Source organism: Ovis canadensis, chromosome X (genome assembly GCF_042477335.2).
Source record: "Ovis canadensis isolate MfBH-ARS-UI-01 breed Bighorn chromosome X, ARS-UI_OviCan_v2, whole genome shotgun sequence".
In the NCBI taxonomy this organism is placed as follows: Eukaryota; Metazoa; Chordata; class Mammalia; order Artiodactyla; family Bovidae; genus Ovis; species Ovis canadensis.
The window spans coordinates 23,445,467-23,455,290 of record NC_091727.1 but is presented as its reverse complement, the minus strand read 5'-3'; the positions used below and the strand labels follow the sequence as shown (position 1 = coordinate 23,455,290).

At 41.7% G+C, this 9,824-nt stretch overlaps 1 protein-coding gene across 5 annotated transcripts in view; it reads left to right on the top strand.

Moving 5' to 3' along the window:
- APOO (apolipoprotein O) overlaps nt 1-9,824 on the top strand; it is a 67,494-nt gene that overhangs the window by 2,152 nt on the left and 55,518 nt on the right. The gene's annotated exons all lie outside the window — the stretch shown is intronic.

Genomic DNA, 9,824 nt, shown 5'->3' with positions numbered 1-9,824 from the left:
AATGTAGGTAACTGTTTCAGTTATCCATTTTTGGATAAAACCACAATGATTTTTTATTTCTCACCACCTATAGGTTGGCTGGGCAGTTATAAATTCAGCTGGTGGCTAGACTACAAGGTGGCCTTTCTCCCATATCTGTGGGCCTGGGGCCCGTCAGTATGGCTATCTTGGGCCTCCTCACATGGTTACTGGTTTCCAAGAAGGCTTGTCCTGAGGCATGAACACCTGCTTGCATCACATTTACTGATGTCAAGACAAGTTACATGGCCAACCCAGAGTCAGTATGGTGGGGGACTACACAGAGCATAGATGTGAGGACATAGGGTTCACTGGGAGCAATTCATTTAATAAGCAACTACAGCAACAAGCTACAGTAGTATTAGCAGTACCTGTCACCAGTTGAAGTCAGTAGGACTAGTGCATGTCACGAACATTGTCATATCACATTATAGTTGTTGCAGATCTCCAAATATCATTTATATTCATCATTACATCAAAATTATAGTAGTTATAAGACTCACTTTAATGAGCTAATAAACACATTACTGTATCAGATTTTTGGTCTTAAAAACAATTATACTGCACTGTAATTGGCATTTTATGCAATTAGAAGCATTTTTTGGAGAAGGGGTCCAAAGTGCTCATCAGACTGCTGAACAGGTCTATGATGCAGAAGAGCAAGGAAGCCCTGGGGACTTCAGACGAGGCAAGTTTTGAGAGACAGGAGTTCCTCAACTGATTGAGTTGGGGAACAGCAGCAGTGGTACTCCATTGGGAAAGTGTCACTGACTTAAGTTCTGCTGTATCAAGGAAAGGATAAAGGGAGCTGAAATTGTTGAAACTTTTTTTTGAGTAGAAAAGCTCAAACAAACCTTGGTGGATACCAAAATGTAAGGAGGAGGAAGAGGGGAGGCCAGAAATTTTTGAAAAGCAACTTTTGATAAGTAGAAGTAGGGTCATAAGAGTGATATTTAGAAAATGAAGAGAGGGAAGTTCAGGGATGTTCAGTTCAGTTCAGTCGCTCAGTCGTGTCCGACCCTTTGCCACCCCATGGACTGCAGCATGCCAGGCCTCCCTGTCCATCACCAATTCCCGGAGTCCACCCAAACCCATGTCCATCGAGTCAGTGATGCCATCCAACCATCTCATCCTCTGTCGTCCCCTTCTCTTCCTGCCCTCAATCTTTCCCAGCATCAGGGTCTTTTCAAATGAGTCAGCTCTTCGCATCAGGTGGCCAAAGTGTTGGAGTTTCAGCTTCAATATCAGTCCTTTCAATGAACATCCAGGACTGATTTCCTTTAGGATGGACTGGTTGGATCTCCTTGCGATCCAAGAGACTCTCAAGAGTCTTCTCCAACACCACAGTTCAAAAGCATCGATTCTTCAGCACTCAACCTTCTTTATAGTCCAACTCTCACATCCATACATGACCACTGGAAAAACCATAGCATTGACTGGACAGACTTTTGTTGACAAAGTAATGTCTCTGCTTTTTAATATGCTGTCTAGGTTGGTCATAACTTTCCTTCCAAGGAGTAGATGCTCTCAATTTGGGAAAACCCAATGGCATAAACAGTAAGGAAAATTATCTCACAAAATCCAGAGGAAGGGTGGATTCCAGTGGGTCAACAATGTTTTCAAGGTCCCCATCTCTTTTCTTGGCTTTCCACAGTAAGATTGGTTCTCCTTAAGTTTGCAGTGTGACTACTAGTAATGTACACTTTCTCATCCACTAGAGCAAGAGAGGACAAAACTTCAGGCTTGGATTACACTCTTCCTTCTATCTGATTGGATCAGCTTATGTCAGGTGTCTGCACCTTACCCAATAGCCAGTGCCAGGGGAATGGCATGACCTGATAGGCTTAGACAAAACAGAATCAGCTCAGGATGGGGTCACTCTGCCTTAATCACTTGGGAGAGAAATGAATCCATGAACACAATAGGACACTGGAAACTGGATGTGCAACAGCAATGTCTGTTACAGAAAGATGAGTTAGATGGGTTTGGAGAAGTGTTCACTTACTTGGGCAATTTGGTTGGAAGACTTTCATGATCTTTATACATGTAGGTTTATTGGTGGAAGTGAAAAGATTAATATGGGTTGGTGACTGAAAGATGAATTAATGCAATTTAGAAGATTGACTGTCAAGGGAAGTAGGGAGAATATAGTAATTAGAGGGACATGTTTGGTCAAGATTTTAGAGTTGTTTTGTGGTTGTTACAGTATTCAAGATTTGGCAGTGTTTATGGCCTCAGGAAAATTCCATAGATAGAGAAACATGGCAGGCTACAGTCCATGATGTCGCAGAGAGTTGGACATGGCTGAGTGTGCATGCACACAAACACATACACTCCATGGCCTTGGGAAGAACGTGGGGAAGAAACTTTTACAAAAGAGAATCCCTCAGGTTTGAAAAGGAGGAGAGATAGTCCCCTCCACTTGTGAGATGGTAGGGAAAGAAGGATGGCAGTGATGATAGACCACTGCTTCTCAACTAGATGGTATCACTTGCCTTGCGTATGTTTTAGAAACTTGGTTGGTTCTTCACATCTTTTTTATTAAAAAATTGGGGGGGGGCATGCCATGTTACATGTGGGATCTTAGTTCCCCAAACAGGGATTGAACCTGTGCCCCCTGCAGTGGAAGCATAGAGTCCTAACCACTGGACTGCCAGGGAAGTCCCTGTTCTTCGCATCTTTTAGTTGTGTTGAACATGCTGAAATATAATGCTTATAAATCTTTCCTTTTCGTTCTCCATTGTGTTACCATCAAATCAATATATTGGTCTCTTTTTTTGGACTTATATGTGTAGGGCTTCCCAGGTGGCGCTAGTGGCAAAGAACTCGCCTGTCAATGCAGGAGACATAAGAGATGTGGGTTCGATCCCTGGGTCGGGAAGATTCCCTGAAGGAGGAAATGGCAACCCACTCCAGTATTCTTGCCTGGAGAATCCCATGGACAGAGGAGCCTAATGGGCTACAGTCCATAGGATTGCAAAGAGTTGGACATACTGAAGCGACTTAATACACAAAACACATATGTGTAGCTGGGTGATGAATTTTACTTCAAGATACTGGGTTGGCCAACAAGTTTGAGTTTTTCTGCAGGCTGGTATCGGAAAACCCTGAATGAGCTTTTTGGCCAATCCAATAGCAGGAGTTACTTAGAAAATTATTTGTCATAAATGTCAGTGTTGGGACTTCCCTGGTAGTCTAGTGGTTAAGAATCTGCCTTGCAATGCAGAGGATGTGGGTTCAATCCCTGGTTGGAGAACTAAGATCCCGCATGCTTCAGAGGAATTAAGCCCACACACCGCAACTAGAAAGGCTGTGGGCCAAAACGAAGATCCTGAGTGCTGCAACTAAGACCTCATGCAGACAAATAAATATATAAATAATCAAATATTTTTTTAAATGGAGGTGTCAAATCTAGTAGGTGAGGACCAGTGCTCCTCAAACTTCAATGTGCATGCGACCTCTTGTTAAAATGCAGATTCTTGTTAAAATGCAGGAGGTCTGGGTGGGGGCCTCAGAGTCTCCATTTTTTTTTGACAGGCTCCTGGGTGATTTAGATGCTGCTTGTCTCCTTTCATAATTTGAATAGCAAAAACTGAGGCAAATTGGGAAATGAATGGTTTCTTTGGTGTTTTCCAGGTGAGTGATCTTATGAGCATGGTGAGATTTGGAAGAGGCATTGACCAAAGACCAAAAAAGATAAGTGAGAGGCTTTGAGGGCTCTGCTGAGAGCTGCTACTAGCCCTCTCTTATGATTGCAGCCTGGGAGTGGGGATGAGCAAATGGTAGGGACTGATCAGGTTTATCAGCTTGTGTCAGCTAGGACTGGAGGGCAGAAGAGTTGATGATATAGGTGTTGATGGAAAAAGTAAAGTTTGCATGGCTGGTTATGTGTATCAATTCAGTTCAGTGTCTCAGTCACGTCCAACTGTTTGTGACCCCGTGGACTGCAGCACGCCAGGCTTCCCTCTCCACCAACTCCCGGAGCATGCTCAAACTCATGTCCTTCGAGTCGGTGATGCCATATGTTATATGCATATACAATTAAAATATTGTAACTGTTAGCCACTATTTTGGTTTAGCTATCCATCTTCAAGTCAGTAGGGGGCACTGGTGGATTACAAAACACGTTTGAAAAGCTGCCCAGTGTTTAGTGCTTTGGCTTCCCTGGTAGCTCAGATGGTAAAGAATCTGCCTGCAATGCCAGAGACACAGGTTGGATCCCTGGGTCAGGAAAACCCCCTGGAGAAGAAAATGGCAACCCACTCCAGTATTTTTGCCTGGGAAATCCCATGGACAGAGGGGCCTGGCGGGCTAGTCAATGGGGTTGCAAAGAATCAGATGCGGCTTAAGTGACTAACACTTTCACTTTTTTCCAGTATTTACATTCTATTGCAAGAAGCAGATTTTCCAGGTGCTGCTGCCAGAAGCTTGAATATTGACTTCATACACCCAGTCTCCAGATTCATGTTACTAGATTTCATTCATTGCACATATGTCTATCACAGTTAGTTCATCTATGAGTTGGGCACTGTACTGTACTTTGCCAGGTGTAAATGAAACGACCCGTTTTTGTTTTTGTTTTTTAACCTGGAAGAGAATCCCCAAATTTGGCCACGTAGCAGAATTATTCATTAGATAGTCTCCAAGGTGCTGCTCATGGATCTGATTGAGTTTTTAAGTGAGGTCTAGGAACCTCTAGTTTTGAAAAAGCCCCTCAGGTGACTGTGAAACCTAGGTTTTAGGAGCTCATGATGCGATCAGCGGCACAGATAGGGATAGTTCATTTGGATGCACTGGGACAAGTGCTCTGATGTAAGAGTCAGGGAAATGTAGAGCAGTAGTTCTCAACCTTGACTGCATGTTAGACTCACCTGGGTAGTTTTATAAAAATTTTGTCTATTTTTATTTTTGGCTGCCTTGGGTCTTTGTTGCTGCATAAGGGCTTTCTCCAGTTGTGGAGATCCGAGGCTCCTTGTGGAGCGCAGGCTTCGGTAGTGCAGGCTTCGGTATTTGTGGCTCATGGGCTTTGTTGCCCCAAGCATGTGGGATCTTCCCAGACCAGGGATCGGATCTGTGTCCCCTGCATTGGCAGGCGGATTCTTAACCACTGGACATCCAGGGAAGCCCTCACTGGGTAGTTTTTTATAAGTCCCTGTGCCCAGACTGCACCGGACCAATGCCTTCAGAATCTCAGGTTGAGCTCTAGGCATCAAGTTTGTAGGGCATGTAGCCAAACTTGAGAAGTACTGACTTAGAGGAACAAGCACCAGCAGGGGGCATCAGGAGACTTGGTAGAGGAGAACATGCTCTGGTCCTGGTCTTTGAAATGGGGCAGACAAGGTTGAAAGAGCCTTCTTAAGCAGAGAGAAAAAGCTCACGCAAGGACACAGGTGAAAGTTCAGTGCCAGGATAAAACCTGGGCTTCACTGTGTAACCTGGGGTGAGATACTAGTGTTCTGTAGCTTTGTCCTCATCTGTCAAAGGATAGGACTAGTTGCAACCTGGGACTTCCCTGATAGTCCAGTGGTTAAGACTCTGTGCTTCCAATGAAGGGGGCTCAAGTTCAATCCCTGGCCAGGGAGCTAAGATTCCACATGCCAGTTGGTACAGCACCCCCCCCACCCCACCCCACCCCACCCCCCCGGCAAAAGACTAGTACCAACCTTACATTGTTGTGTGGATTTAAATTAACTCAGACCCAGAGTTTAGCACAGCGTTTGGTACAAAGTAAGTGCTCTGTAGACATGAGCTGTTAATATCTTTTAGTTGGTGTCTTGTATAGGTGGCTGCTATGGTAGTGTTATGGTGGTGCACAGTCTTGGGACTTTCCAAATTTATTTTTTAATGTCAAAACTTGGTATTTGATTGGATATGGCAGAGTTGGGAGAAAGAGAATTTCAGGATGCTGCCCAGGCTTTTGGCTTGGAAAATTGAGTGGCTGTTAGAACTATTGAATGAGATGGGAAAGTGGAAGAAGGCTGAGTTTGGCTTGAAAGAGATGATAACTTGCTTTTGAATAGGTTGGACTTGTAGAAGTTTCTGTGGACATTAGAGGTGGTAATCAGTTAACATGGAACCCAGGAAGGTGGAGTTTTCCTGAGAGGAGATGTGGGCTGAAGGTAAAGGAATCATCAAGTGCCTCAAGGGCCAGAAGATAGCCTAGTGAGAGCTGGTCTATGTCACTTCCTTCCTGTGGGACGGAGATGTGACCTGTACTCAGAGCTCACTGCTCAGAAGGGCCTGAGGTGACTGTATCCTTGGCTGTAAGGTGTTATTACCTCGCATATGCTTTGTGACTGTTTGGTCTTGATGTAATGCCTTTATTGCCTGTCCTTCTGAAATAAATTTTCTTATCATGAATAGTATGTTACTAATATAAACTGAGGGGAGAATTACACTGATAAATGGAAAAGGAAAACCCATCTGTAAATTGGAAAAGAAGTACTGTAACTTTATTTTACTTGATATTAAATGTCACATATTTTGAAATAAAGATTTTTTTTGCCCTTACAGTTTAAGTATCTCTGAGGGAACTTTCCTTGAGGAATTATAGTGAATGCATTTTGCTCACATAAAAACATATTTACATGCAGAACTAACTGAATATTCTTCCTTTCTTACCCTTCAAAGATGTTGGGTGGTAGATCACAAAGGAGAAGGAAAAACTGCTCTGTACCGCAGGCTGCAGTCAGAAAGCACAGGCTCAGGTTCTGGTTGTGTTTCTGTTTTCTGGCTGAGCAACTTTAATGAGGTTTCTTTATCTCCCCGAGTCCCCTTATCAAGGTGCTGTGGGGACAGTAACAGGCCCCACATATGGCACAGGGTTGTTGGAAGGTTTAGATGCAATAACATATGTAGGAAGAATGGTAAACTGCCAAGCACTAAACCGATGTAAGGTACTTGTGATCCCTTTTGCACCATACCTGTCCACCAAAATGATCTAGAGTTTCAGGTTAGCACTGTCGACCTAGGGCTGTAAAAAGTAGCTCAAACTTGAGTAAATCCACTTCTCATTTGGAACTGAATTCTGCTCAGGACACTGTACCACTCTTTGAAAATGCAAATAGCTTCTCATGTGCAGCTAACAATGAAGAAGAGAAGGAGGAAGTAGATGAATTATACCCTAAAAGAACGGGGAGCAGAGACAAAATGGGGAACAGTAGATAATGCACTTGACATTTATGATAAATTTATTGCCCCATGAGACCTATGTATATTTACTGACTTTTTATGATTTAAAGGTTTAATGTTTTAATTACATGTATATGTACTCCGCACCCATGTCCTTTCTAGGCTAGCTGGGACTTCTTAGAGCCTGAGAAATGAACTTTGATACTTGTTTGTACAGTACATTTAAAATTACTGCAAGTAGTTAGATGCACAAGAAATCTCTGTAGCAATGATACATACCTACTTCAGAAACTTGAGAATTGACTTATAATATGACAGGAAAGTGCCAAAAGATTTTTTTTTTAATAAAGGAATTAGAGTTTGTATCAGTTGATTTTCCCCAGTAATGCTAAAGTGGAAATTTATGGTTAGTGCATACAACATGAAACTTCACATGGATATTTTCAGGGAGGAAAAAAACTCAGTCTTGAGATATATTTTAGAATTTGGAAACTACTTGTTTTTCGCTTTTGCTACATGGCCTCATGCCAGTTTTATTAGAAACCTTGAACTGCCAATTACTTAGTGTGGTGGATTTCAAAACTTGGTTCATTGTACACTAAAACTTGTAGAAGGAGGAATTTAGAGCAAGGGTTGTCTAGTTTTCGTTATGCTGACAGCCTATAACTTTGAATATTAAGCTGCGTTTTCATGAGAATAGCACTATAGACAGAAAGTTGTATTCTGAATGAATATTGTTTTAAAGGCACTTTGAATACAGCCACCCTTTGTCTTCCTACTTCTTTCTCACTCTTTGAAGCAAGCGGTTTGTTTTGTTCCAAGCCCTCACTGGCTCCAACTTAAGGACGTCTTTGTTTGGTTGGGTGAGGATGAGGAACCCTCTGTGGGAGCTAGAGACAGGTTTACAAGTACATGTTCACTGCTTTAGTTGGGACACAGACACGGTGATTTCTTTTTTTTCAGATGTTCCTATTCATTCCTTTGAACAATCTTTTAAAATAGGATATATGAAAACAATAAAGGTTCATTTTTCTCCCCCACCCCCGACTCTGTAGATGTCAGTCTTGTGAAATAACAGCTTGCTTTTCTTGTGCTTGCTGAAATGACTCTCCTTTCCCATTAAAGCTGCTGCTTCATGTGTCATTTGATGACATGGGTTAAACTGGTGAGTGAGTAGGTGAACACCAAGTGATAGGACTCCAAGAAGTTTCCTAAATCATTTGCTAATGGCTTACCTCACTTGGCAAATATTGACACTGAGCCTGTTGGTAGAGTCACATGGTTTGGGAGCACTGTTGAAAGTTGCTGTGTTTAGTCCAAATATTGACTTTTCCTGTTTTTGTTCCTTATTTTCGCAGAGATTTTCATTATGAGTCTAGACTGTCATCAGCTGATTTAAGCCTTGCTCACGATTTTTTTTTTTTTTGCAAAAGAATTTGGCAGTTTCCTTTTCTTTGAAGGATAAAAAGCCTGTGAATAACTGAGATGAGGTTGAGGGCAGTTGTCAGTGAGTTCAACGTTCTCTGTGCACACAGTGGTCTGTTAGGAAAAGAAGAAACCTGGGTGTAGATAGACTTTACTTTGACAGAATACCTCTTCCTCTTAGAAGACGGAAATCCTTTTAGTTGTTAGAAAATGTAGAAGCATTTGAAAGGGAAGTCTTGAAGTAATTATTCCCTTGTGTGTGTGTGTGTGTGTGTTTTTTTGCTGCCTATATTTCCTTAACTTAGAAAAGATTGAATGGATCTTGGGATGCCATTCGGGTTTAGGTAAGCACTGTTAAATTTCTGTCTGAATGAGGAAGTTCAGAATAAATTTGCTACATGGTAAATTATATGTCATCTTTGTTCCAAGTCTGTGAAACCAGTACAGCCTAACCAGATGACTCAAAACCGGCCCGAATGAACAATTATCTCACTCTTTGGCTCTGAGGCTTCCTTCCTGTTTATCAGACAAGTTTATTTATTTATTTATTTTTGTGTGAATTCAACAAAATTCTGTAACTATTTTAAAAGATGAAACAATTGCAGGTGAAACATATTTGCTTTGCTTTGCTGACCTAATTTTGTGGTGAATTCTGCCCTCCAATGATAAAATAGGAGGTGGTTTTCTGAGAAAAAAAAAAAAGTTAATCTTGAAAATACCCTTGGTTTTTTTCTTCCCTTATCTCTTTAGATCACAGTGTGCTTATAGTGGATGAGGAGGAACTAGGAAATATCAGTTACCCCAGCACAGAATTAACAGAATTCAGAGTTTCTCATAAGGTAGTTCTATGTTTGTCATAGTTGGAAGACAGTTTTTCTTTTCGTTGGTTGAAGTCTGAACTCTTAAAATACTAACTTTATAGTCCCTTCACTGTGAAACAGATCGAAATGATTGTGGTTTGTCTTGTTGAAGTGTAAGGGCTCCCAGATTTCTACATGCAAATGAGGGCCTGCCAAAATAGTCATTATTAAGAGGACAGATTTAATTACCTTGTCAATACATTTCTTCCAAACATGCCGTCACTGATCAGTATATTTATTCCAGAAATGTCATCTGATCAAAACATTTTATCCTTTTTCATTTGGAATTACCCTTGCATTCTCTGGCAGATTGTTTAGAATATCCTCAGGAGCCAGCCATTTTTGTTTCTTGCATGTTATAAAATTAATATTCATTGTAAAAACTTCAGG